The sequence below is a fragment of the Onychomys torridus genome, chromosome 1, assembly GCF_903995425.1.
Source record: "Onychomys torridus chromosome 1, mOncTor1.1, whole genome shotgun sequence".
Classification (NCBI taxonomy): Eukaryota; Metazoa; Chordata; class Mammalia; order Rodentia; family Cricetidae; genus Onychomys; species Onychomys torridus.
The window spans coordinates 18638002-18650500 of NC_050443.1; the positions used below are offsets into that span (position 1 = coordinate 18638002).

A 12499-nucleotide genomic window follows, 5' to 3' on the forward strand; every position below is an offset into this window, starting at 1 on the left:
TGACTCCTTTTCCATCCCCACAAAAGGGAAAGGAGCCTGTATCATGCCTCTGTATTTCTAATGTCCAGTTATTACTCTGTGGGACCCAGGGCATGTGAATTGTCTCTGGATCTCCTTTTGAACTGATCACTCCGTGTTGTTTGTGACCACTAGAGAGTCATGATCTTGTTGGCCCCTACATGAAACCAGTATGCTGAGATATGGCCAGCACTAGGGTTTAAGTAGGAAAAGAAGAATGTGAGGGCATGAGGATGTATAGACTACCCTGCTCTGTATCAATTTTTGTATTTCCAGCATATCTCCATGATTGCTTTCCTCATGTTTTGTATCAAAAAGAGGGTCTTCTTCAAGTGCCCAGGCTAGCTATCTACTCACACCTAGGACAACAGTGTTAAGAATGGCTTCTGGCTCCTGTGAGTGACCAGAGGCAGAATGTCACACAAGGAGAACGTGCTAAAGCACCCACTGAAGCTGGAAAGGACCCAGAAACTCCAGTTCACAAAAGAGGAACCACAGACCATAAGGAGCTGGAGCTTCTGCTCTCTGCAGAGACCTGATGGCAAACACAGAGACATCAGGGAGAGTTGAGTAGAGAACATTTCTACCAGTGTTGGACTTGAACTAAAATGAGAGTTGGGGGTCTTCCTATTTAATTATTTTGTTATCTAATTTAATGTGTTAAAACAAAATCTTTAAACATTATCATCAAGTGCTTTTATATTTAACCAATTCTGACACTAATTTTTTTTTTGAGTCAAGGTCTTGTTATGTAGCTCAGGCTGGCTTTCAACTCATGGTTCCTTGCCTCAACCAGGTCCCTCACAGACTGTTGGGTCTGTGTGAGTGTCAGGGATAGGGGAGGCTATTAGGTGATCTAAATGTTGCAGGGGGAGGCTCCTGAGTGGACTGAATGTAACATCTATTCACTTACTCATCTAGCAAAAATACTGAATTCTGGGCTTTGCAGAGCTAGACACAAGAAGAGACCCTTTCGTTATGGTACCCACCTGGAGCTGTCCCCATGCCTCACTCCTGAACACACACACACACACACACGCACACACGCACACACACACATGCTTCTGTCTTCAGAACTGTTAGCACTGGGCTCTGCCCGCAAATTTGGTGTATTTGTACAGCATGGACTGGGGATTCTTCCTTCACAGCTGTTCGTTAGTGTTGCCCTGGGTATGTTGTGGGTGGAAGCCATATGGACCCCTCACCATGTGTGTCAGCACTTCCTTCCTTTCTGCTAATCTACATCTGCCAGTCAGATAAGCATCAGAAGGAATTACATTGTTAGCATGAGTACAGCAAAGTGTTTGGTTCAGCCCACATGGTTCTCAATTCATCACACCATTTGGGAGTTTAAATTTTCATTTTTACCCTTTTAGCCAGTCTAATTGGTATGTGCTGGTGTCTCATTCCAGTTTTAGTCTGTAATTTCATAATGGCCATTGGTGTTAAGCTTATTTTGACATGGCTATTACCCTATTTTTATCTCCTCTGTATTGAGGAGGTGGTTTTGCAGTGGTCATGTGTAGTGATATTTTGTTTGTGTTCTAACAAACAAAGCTTGCCTGGAGATCAGAGGGTGGAGCTAAGCCACTAGTTAACCATAGAGGCCAGGCAGTGGTGGCACACACCTTTAATCCCAGCACTTGGGAGGAGGAAGCAGGAAGATCAGGAGTTTAAGGCCACCCTGGGCTATATGAGATTGATCCAGTCTAAAAGAGAAACAGAACCATGTGGTGGAAGCTCACACCTTTAATCCCAGCACTAGGGAGGTGGAGACAATAATATAAGGTAGGAGGAGACAGGAGCTTCCCCTTTCAGTTTGAGGTTTCAGTAGAGATAAGAAGTCTCTCTAGTGACTGACTTCACTGATCTATCAGCTTTCAGCATTTATCCTGATATCTGACTCCAGGATTTTATTATTAAGACCAATTAAAATTCATGCTACAGTCATGGGAAATACACATTGTATCATTTTAATCACCATGGTGCACAGGTGAGTGGCTTTAAGGGTGCTCACTGTGTTGTATAATCATCATCACCATCAGACTCCAGATTCTTTTCTATGTCCTCACAGTAGAGCTCTGTGCCAGAGAGAGGACACCTGTTGCTATGGAACCCCAAGGACCTATGCTGAACCCCTTGGTCAGGAAATAGTACTAGAAACAAAGCAATCTTTGCATGAATGAAGATGAACTAGTTCAAAGTGAAAAACTGTTGTTAGGATGAGAGATGACTCATGCTCCACAGCCTCAGCGTTTTGCTGCCTTCCCTCTGCCTGCTGCTACTCCAAATCTCAGCCTTTTTCTGTGAGTACCACACTCTAGGCCAGCTTCTGCTTCTGAGATAGATGAGGCTGACTCAAACTGTTAAAAGGTCATGGATTTTTAAACTGAGAGTAGTGAGTCACCATTCAAGTATTTTAATTGCATCAAAGAAATTACCATATTCATATTTTTGAATGGTTGGCCTTTTCTACAGCACTGGAGAGTTGATGATACTATCTAACCTGTATTTTTCATGCTAAAGGCCTACCAATGTCTATACATCTACTTAACAAATTTAGACTCTTTTAATGTACATTTTTTTTCCTTCATATATGTTCCTATGCTGTTAATTTCCTGAGCAAACTGGTTTTTATTCATTTACTTTTAGACTGAGACAAATTATAGATTTATATTAGTTATTTTCTCAGATTGCCATTTAACACCAGCTTCATTCTTGTACTTCTGGCATGTGGAAATAATTTTCTGAGAAATGTTGTTTGTAACTTGCCTTTACAAGTCCCACCCAAACTGTAACCAAGTTAATAATATACTTTGAGCCTCTGGAGCTATGTACTCATTCTGCTTACACACTCTGAACTCAGCTTGCTTAGAATTAACTGACCTTTAATGAAAACAATGAAATTAATCTTACTATACTTTGGTATTGGTGAAATTATTAAGGCCACTCCACATAGTTAAAAGGGAGGTTTATTTTGTGGGGTAACTTACAAATGAAGGGATAGGTTGTAGGGTCTGGCAAAGGTATGGCACAGCCTGGCGGTGTTCTCTGGAGAACTCTGCTCAGTCTACCTCCTGCGTCCAGCATCCCAGAACCAAGAGAGAGCCCTCCTCCTAATCCTGGGTCTTCTGCTTCCTCCTCTGCCCCGCCTTGTGGGCATGACCATTACCGAAGCCTCAATGGGGGTTGGAACTTCCAGGCCAATGCTGGGATGGCTACCCACTACATCTCCCCCTTTTGTCTAAATAAGAAAGTTCTAACCTAATACAAGACTATATACAAAGAGATGGTTATCAAATATTGTCCAGGAGTAATGAGGGATAATGACCTAGATAAGTTGGAATTACAATAAGTGCAAACAATATCAAGCAAAAAACACATAGTAAAATCCAGGGAAGTCTAGAGCATGGGTAGATGGCATGTTACAAAGATCATTCCAAAAGGTGTCCTATCCTAAAGAACCTCAGTCTAATACTTAATATATTCTATCTAAGATACTATATATGTATATATACTAAGTTGTAACTATAACTGCTAGTCTTCAACCTCACCAAAGACCATAATAATACCTGAGAAATGGGAGAAGGATGCAAGCAACTTTCGGGAGTCTTGCAAGAGTAGACAGAGACAGCTGGCAGCCTGGACAGTCACCTAATGTTTCTCAGCATCGTTGGTGCATTCAAATTGGCTATAGGCCTAGAGTATCTGACAGACCATTTTCAGAAGCAGGAATTCTGAAAGACCATCTTACCCTGTCTTGGCAAAGTATGGTGGTCACTTTCCTTGTGTCCCGCTTGTCCAAAAAGGACAGCATTTGTACTGTCAGCAGTTGAGGCAAGGGCAGTTCTTTGCCCAGTAGGCCATTTTGTGCCAAGAAGACAAACTTCTAAATGGAAATGTCTTAGAAGCGCAACATTCTCTCGGGATCAAATTGGTGCTGCCAGGAGCAATTGTGTCTCACATCAACAGAATTCTAAGTTATTTAAATGCCATATTCTCTAGGTCCATGAAGTGTTTGAAGATTACCTGTCCATCTGACCTATGTATTTATAAATCTGGATAACCTAACTAACATAATTATAAAGATGACAAGTATAGGTGACAATAAATCTATAAGTCTTATCTACCTAAACAACCTAAAGACTAAGGCTTCCTATAAATAAGGCAAACAGTCTGTAAGCCAATGTACAGTAAAAGGACAATGACTTTAAATTGTGACAATACACAAAATATCTTTAACAGAGGTAGGAATGTATAGTGCAATATGCAATATGATAATAATCCTAAATATATATCAGTATACAGAATATCTTAAACAGAAGTAGAACATACATACAGTAGGACAGATATAAATTCACATTTGTATCAATATACAAATATTTCAAATAATAGTAAAAATATGTGTACAATATAACAAACATAATTCTGTATTTGTATCAATATACAAATTATCTTAAATAGGAATATAAAAGTATCTATTTGTATCAACATATAAGAATTCACAATAGTGCAAAGGCTTCTATATTACTAAATTTGTTTACTAATGTATATGATAGTCTACCATAATATCTTATATCTATCCATTCCATTTCTTCTTTTCCCTTTTTTTTGAGACCTATTTTCTTTCCTTAAGGAGAGCACTGAGTTTAACAGTTTCTTCCACCCCCAAACCTAGAACCATTATCCATAACCCAAGAAATATGAAACTTTAGGGATAAGGGGCATCGTTTTCTTAGAATTGCTTCCTGCTGTTTAGGGGGCGATGGTATCTCTATTGGGTATGGTGAGAAAGCTCAGATAGTTAAATCTCAGTTAGACTAACTGTAGATTCTGCAGCAACTCTCAGAGTAATGGGTAAGATTGTCTGAAATTCTGGCAAGAAGTGTAGTATGATGATGATTACCATGGCATCATTCTGGATTGGGTAGAGTTGTTGTTGTTGTTGGGGCCCCATCTTCCTTCTGGAGACTTCAGAGATTGCTATTGGAAAAAACTTATTTTTTATCAGAATGGAAGGTTTGGATTTAAAGAAGTCAAGACATGTAAGAAAGGATTCAAGAAATCAAGGGTAAGCATTGAGAGAATTAGAATCTTGAAGATAATGGTCCTTTATAATTGGTTTCCTTCTGTCTCACACCAGAGGGCTCTTCTGATATGGGACCGAAGAATCTCTCAACCTTTTCTTTTATCAATATGCTTGGGTTTAGAGAAGGAGTGAGCCAATTCCATCTCCAAAGCCAGCTTGGTTTATAATTAAATTGGAACCACAATATTCTAGATTGATAGAGATATAGATGTTAGACAGTGATATCTTACCCTGTGTAGATTTGTACCAATAGATTCTTTATGCTGTAAACGTCCGGATATCCAAGGCCTTATGATTTCTGGAAGATAGGTATTTCCATTATCCTGGAAAGACAAAAACAGAACCCTACCCCAACCTTTGATTGTTAAATTTTTCTTACAACCTGAAGAAATGTCACATTGGTGGATGATCTTTTACTTCTCCTCATCAAGGGGTTTCTCCTGTTCAAATCGAATTTTTATTAATTTTGTTGCTATCCATAGCTTTTCTTCTCCTGTGGAAACGAAAGCAAAACCCCTTCCCCAACTTAGGACATATCCAGGTTTCCATTCTGAGGTCAACACATCTTTGAAATAAACCGGTTGGTTTAGCTCAGGAGTTTTGTCTGTCGTCCAATGTCTCTCTGCAGCTGTTGCTCCTTTCTCATCAGCATTGAGAAAATTCAAGGTTAATAAAGCACTATTCAATCTATTTCTAGGAGTCATTGTTACCTGTTGCTGTTTATTTAGCATATCCTTTAAAGTTCGATTGGATCTTTCTATGACTGCTTGGCCTGTGGGATTGTGTGGTATACCTGTAACATGCTTTATATTGTAATAAGCAAAGAACTATCTCATTTTATTGGAGACATATGCTGGGGCATTATCTGTCTTAATTTGTACAGGTATTCCCATGATGGCCATAACTTCTAATAGGTGTGTAATCACAGAATCAGCCTTTTCAGAACTCATAGGAATTGCTCACTGAAATCCTGAATAGGTGTCAATGGTATGGTGTACATACTTTAATCTTCCACATTCTGCAAAATGAAACACATCCATCTGCCAAATTTCATTTCTTTGTATACCTTTTGGATTGCTCCCTGCAGGTAATGGAGTTTGGTTATAGAAGGAACAAGTAGGACATTTTTTTCACAATATCCTTAGCTTGTTGCCAAGTAATGGAGAAATCCTTCTTCAAACCTTTGCTATTTATATGGTGTTTCTTATGAAATTCTGAGGCTTCTAGCACATTACCTATTAGTAACTGATCAATCTCATCATTACCTTGTGGTAGAGGTCCTGGCAGACCTGTATGGGATCTGATATGTGTGTTATATATATATGATGTTCCCTTTTTCTGATGATTTCCTGCAATTGTATGAATAATGAAGTTAATTCTATATTATCAGGAATAAATTCAGCAGTTTCAATGTGTAAAACAACTCTCTCTGCATATTGAGAGTCAGTGACTATATTGAGGGGTTCTGTGAAATCCATCAGTACCATAAGAACAGCATACAGTTCTGCCTTTTGTACAGAGCTGTATGGACTTTGTACCACTTTACTTAAGTCTCCTGATTTGTATCCTGCTTTCCCTGATTTATTTGCATCAGTATAGAATGTGAGGACTCCAGAAATTGGCTTGTGTTGTACAATATGAGGAAGGACCCATTCAGTCTTCTTTATGAATTCTATCCTCTTGCTTTTGGGATAATGGTTGTTAATCTCTCCCAAAAAGATACTGCAGGCTCTCTGCCAGTATTCATTATCTTTCCATAGTGATGAAATTTCCTCATTAGTTAAAGGTACTACAATTTCTGCTGGGTCCATTCCTGTCAACTGACGAAGTCTTAATTTACCTTTTTGAATCAAATCAGAGATCTTTTCTATATAAGTCTTTAATTTCTTATTTGGTTTACATGGTAGAAATATCCATTCCAATATAATATCTTCCCTCTGCATCAAAATACCTGTGGGGGAATGTCTGGAGGGGAATATGACAAGAATGCATTTGAGTTCTGGATCCACACTATCCACATGTGCTTCTCGAATTGTCTTTTCTACTAGAGCCAATTCCTTCTCAGCTTCGGCTGATAATTCTCTAGGACTATTTAATTCTTTATCCCCTTCTAGAGTAGTAGCCAAATTTTGTAGTCCATCTTTGGGTATTCCCATGATACCCAATAAGTTGGAAATGCTTCCTAACAACTTTTGAAAATCATTAAGAGTCTTTAATCGATCTCTCCTCAGTTGTACCTTTTGGGGTCTAATTTTTTGTAACTCTATCTTATATCCTAAGTAATTAATAAAATCTCCTCTTTGTATTTTTTTCAGGAGCAATTTGCAGACCCCAGCGAGGCAAAACTTTTTTTACTTCTTCAAACATGCTTTCTAATGTGTCTAACTTTGGATCAGCTAATAGGATATCATCCATATAGTGATAAATTATGGATTGTGGAAACTTTACACGAATTATCTCCAATGGTTTTTGCACAAAGTATTGGCATAAGGTAGGGCTGTTTAACATTCCCTGTGGGAGGACCTTCCATTGATATCTCTTGACTGGCTGAGAATTGTTATAATTAGGAACTGTGAAGGCAAATTTTTCTCCATCATTTTCTTGTAAGGGTATGGTAAAGAAACAGTCTTTTAAGTCAATAACTATTATAGGCCATTCTTTGGGTAGCAGAGAGGGCAAGGGCATCCCAGTCTGTAGGGAGCCCATTGGCTGAATTACTTTATTAATAGCTCTCAGATCTGTCAGCATTCTCCAATTACCAGACTTTTTTTTAAATAACAAATACAGGAGAATTCCCAGGGCTGGTAGATTCTTCAATGTGTTGAGCATTTAACTGCTCTTGAACCAGCTGTTCTAAAGCTTGTAGCTTCTCTTTTGTCAAAGGCCACTGTCCAACCCAAACAGGTTTATTAGTTAGCCATTTTAAAGGTAAGGCAGTTGGTACTTCTGAGAGTTCAACAGCAGTTGTGCTCTGTTTGTGTACAGCCTGAATGGTTGGTGACTGGTTTTTATAACATGTTATGATATTATTCCTAGAAACATGCATTGGCCTGTATTCCTTTTCTGAGAGTGTAGGAATTTTAATCTGGGTATTCCACTGTTGTAACAGATCTCGGCCCCATAGATTTACTGCTACATTTGCTACATATGGCTTCAGCCTTCCTCTCTGTCCTTCTGGCCCTATGCATTCAATCCATCTTGAACTCTGTTTTATCTGAGATAGGGTGCCAATTCCTAAAAGTTGGACATCTACCTCTTGAAGAGGCCAATTTGGATGCCATGATTTTGGTGTAATTATAATAACATCTGCACCTGTGTCTACCAGGCCCTCCAGAACCAAGCCATTAATTCGAATTCTAAGCTTTGGTCTTTGTTCATTTATGGAAGTCTGCCAAAATATTTGTTTTATTGTGTTTTTTGTAAACTGTGATTCATCTATCAGAGCTGTTTTATCATCCATTGCAGTATTGGTTTTTACATTAGGCATTGGTTTATTCAGTTGTCGTGGAGAGGAATGTCTTCCACAGTGGCTGGGAATGTTCTTACCACATTTGATTTGGGGGCCTGCAAGAGGCCCCCTGAGGCATTTCCCACCAGTAAAGGTTTGCCTCGTATATCTATTTTTGATCTGCAGTCACTGGTCCAATGTCGGCTTTTGCCACATCTTCTACATAATCCAGGAGGTGGTTGGGGTCTCCTGTTTAGGCTATTCCTAGAAGGAGTATTACTTCTAGGATTACCCCATGTACAGTTTTTACTTATATGACCTGGTGTACCACATTTAAAACATTTGGTACCACGGGGCCTTCTTTCACCTCTGGGATTTGTCTCTCCTATCCAAGCCTCATTACTGTCGTTAAGAGATTCAACACCATTAGTATACTGAATCTGTTCTTCCAAAGGAGCTGATCTGATCTTTAAAGGTGTAAGTATTCTTTGGCATTCTTCATTAGCATTGCCAAATGCCAAGGACTCAGTTAATACTTTTCTTAATTCTTTATCTGATACAGCTTTTGTTATAGCTGTGTTCAGCCTTTGTAAAAAAATCAGTGAAGTGTTTGTGCGGTCCCTGAAATATCTTTGTGTATTCCTCAGTTGCTTTCCAGGTTCTGGAATTTTTTCCCAAGCATTTAGAGCTGCTGTACGGCATAGGGATATTGTATGCTCATCATAAATGGCTTGTACATTCCTGTCAGCAAAACATCCCTCACCAAGTATTTGATCTTGGGAGATCTCAAAACCTCTGAGTTTACCTTGTTGCTCTAAATTTCTTGCCTCTTCTCTCAACCAGCTTTTCCACTGTAACTGCTGGCTATATTCTAGAACAGCTGAAATTAACTGATGCCAGTCATCTGGAATGATTCTTTGTGAGGTAGACCACGAATTTAACATCTGATTTACGTTTGTGGAGTGTATCCCATATGTAACTACTGCTTCCTTTATATTTTTTAAAGTCCTTTGTTGAAATTGGTTGTAATGTATATGTCATATATGGCTCGGGGTATGTGTCATCTGCTGGCTTCTCATGGATGATAACAGGATAAGCCATTGTATGAGAGCCATTTGGAGTTACAACCTGTATGGTCTTGCCCTTCTGCTTATTAGGTCCCTTGTCATGTTTATTGAGAGTTTACTACAGGGCTCATAAACGAGCACCTAGGATCTGTTCCAGGGAGTAAACCTCCTCTCTTGTAAGGGATTCCAGATTTTTCATGGATTCATGGAAGTTTTTATGTTCTTCTGAAACACATGATTCCATGGACCTTATCTTATCAAGTAAGGATAATTTTTCTTCCTTATATAGTGTCTGAGTAGCTACAACTTCACTCTGGAGAGTTAGTGTTCTATCCATTAAATACTCATATTTATTATCAATAAAAGCAATTTTGGGTACAAGCTTGTTTTGTAAATTCTGGTTTGCAGATTCCAGAGAGAGAATCTTTTTATGTAAGTCCTGGTCAGCAGTTTCCATAGAAAGAATATTTTTCTGTAAGCCTTCATTGCTAACTTTTAAAGCCTGTAAATCCTGGTTGGCAGATTCCAGAAAGAGAATCTTTTTCTGTAAGCCTTCATTGCTATCTTTTAAAGCCTGTATCAGTCCCAATAATGACTCGTCTTTGTTCTTATTATTAAACCAGTGTTTGAACACTATGTGAATTATTACAATGAATGTCAAAATTGTACAGGCCAGATATATCTTAGGGAGGTCGTATATTTCCAGGAAAATGTCATTCATCATACAGGCAAAAAGGTTTTTAAATTCTTGTGAGGTAATGTTGTCAGCCATATTACAAGAATTACTCAAAATTTGTTAGTCAGTTTTAAGGTGTAAAATTATCAAGTACTTTTACTTGAAAGAAGCTTACCTTTCCGTGGTTTTGGGGGGTGCAGTAGCACTTTTCAGCCAGCAGGAGGCGTTAGTATAGCTGCAAAGCAGGGCCTGCTGGTGACCTTGGCTGGCAGCAGCTGAAGGCAGGAGGCAAGATGACGGGGAGCCAGCACTCAGGGAGGAGTGGAAACGCCTCACTCACAGTGGTTTTCGCTGGTCTAGGGGCTAAGTTAGGGAACTGAGACCGGACTAGCTGTTCCCTTTTTCAGGAATGGAGCCGTGTAGGCGTCCCCTGATTAAATGGAACTTTGCAGGTGGGTTTAGGTACCCGCCAGCCGGGGAGGAGGCTGAGGGAGGGAGCCGTTTAGACCTTTGGAATTTGCCCCACGTGAGAGCCAGATATTGGTGAAATTATTAAGGCCACTCCATGTAGTTAAAAGGGAGGTTTATTTTGTGGGGTAACTTACAAATGAAGGGATAGGTTGTAGGGTTTGGCAAGGGTATGGCACAGTCTGGGGGTTTCTCTGGAGAACTCTGCTCAGTCTACTTCCTGTGTCCAGCGTCCCAGAACCAAGAGAGAGCCCTCCTCCCGATCCTGGGTCTTCTGCTTCCTCCTCTGCCCCGCCTTGTGGGCATGACCATTACCGAAGCCTCAGTGGGAGTTGGAACTTCCAGGCCAATGCTGGGATGGCTACCCACTACACTTTGGATTTCCAAAGTCACTGACTCCTACAAACTGAGCTGAATGTGCAGCTTTGTTTTCATGTGTACCCTCATTTCTCTTTGGTGACTCATTCATGCCCCTGACTCAGAACAATGTATATGTCCATAAGATGTGGTCACTAGACCTGGAACCATTGGCTGGAAGCAGAGAGGCATTGGGACAAGTGTTGAAAATAACATGTGGCCTTAGATAATATCTAGTTGTGGCTTTGTGTGCTATTCTGAGTCAATAGGGTTAGAAAAACAATTTCTTCCTTCATGAGACTGAAGACAAAAGTTCTTCATTCCTTTTTGATATATATTTGCTGTGGTGTATTTGATTCAGTCAATAGAGAGGATGGCCTTTGCTTGGTAAGTCAGATCTCTTCACAAAAAAATGAGGTTTACAGTTGAGCATCGTGGTGCACGCCTTTAATCTCAGCACTTGGGATGCAGAGACAGGTGGTTCTCTGAGTTGGAGGCCAGCCTGGTCTACAGAGTGAGTTGTAAGACAGTCAGAGCTACACAGAGAAACCTTTTCTTGAAAAACAAAAGACAAACAAACAAACAAACAAACAAATCAGGATTTCTCTTGACACCACCTTACTAGCATTTAAATCAAATATTCTGTCTTGCTGACATTACAGTTATTTGCAAAAAAAGTTAAGAAAGTTCCACACTTTGCACTAAATGTTTGTTTTAGAAGTGAGTTCCTTTTGCATTTTTTTTTGATTTTTTAAAATAAAACTACATTTAATTGTGTGTTTGTGAATCCTTTCTCTTTCTCTCTCTGTGTATGTACGTATGTGTGTGTTCATGTCATGTTATGCACATGTCATTCAGAGGACAACTTGTAGGAACTGATGTCTCCTTCTACCAAATGAATTCCAGAAACAGAATTCAGGTTGTCAGGCTTCTCAGCAAAAACCTTTACCTGTGGGCCATCTCAACAGTCACTCTTTAAAAACAAACAAGCCAGGCAGTGGTGGTGCATACCTTTAATCCTAACACTGGGGAGGCAGAGGCAGGTGAATCTTTGTGAGTTTGAGGCCAGCCTGATCTACAGAGTGAGTTCCAGGACAGCCAGGGTTACACAGAGAAATCCTGTCTCAGAAACCAAAAAACAAACAACTTCCTTTATTAATTCTTTAAGAATTTCATACAATGCATTTGTATCATACTCACTGCTAACACTTCCCACTGGCACTTCCTAGATCTCTCCCCTCTCCCTACTTCTCCTACTTTGTGTCCTCTTTTGGTTTCTTTGGCAGGATGACCTGCCAGGAGTCATACACCTAAAGAAAACTGACTCTCAGGGCTGGAGAAATGCTCAGCAGTTAAGAGCACTTGTTGCTTTTGCA

At 39.7% G+C, this 12499-nt stretch overlaps 1 protein-coding gene across 1 annotated transcript in view; it reads right to left on the bottom strand.

Moving 5' to 3' along the window:
• The window catches only part of LOC118591933 (sialic acid-binding Ig-like lectin 5), a 50632-nt gene that overhangs the window by 13990 nt on the left and 24143 nt on the right, over positions 1-12499 (bottom strand).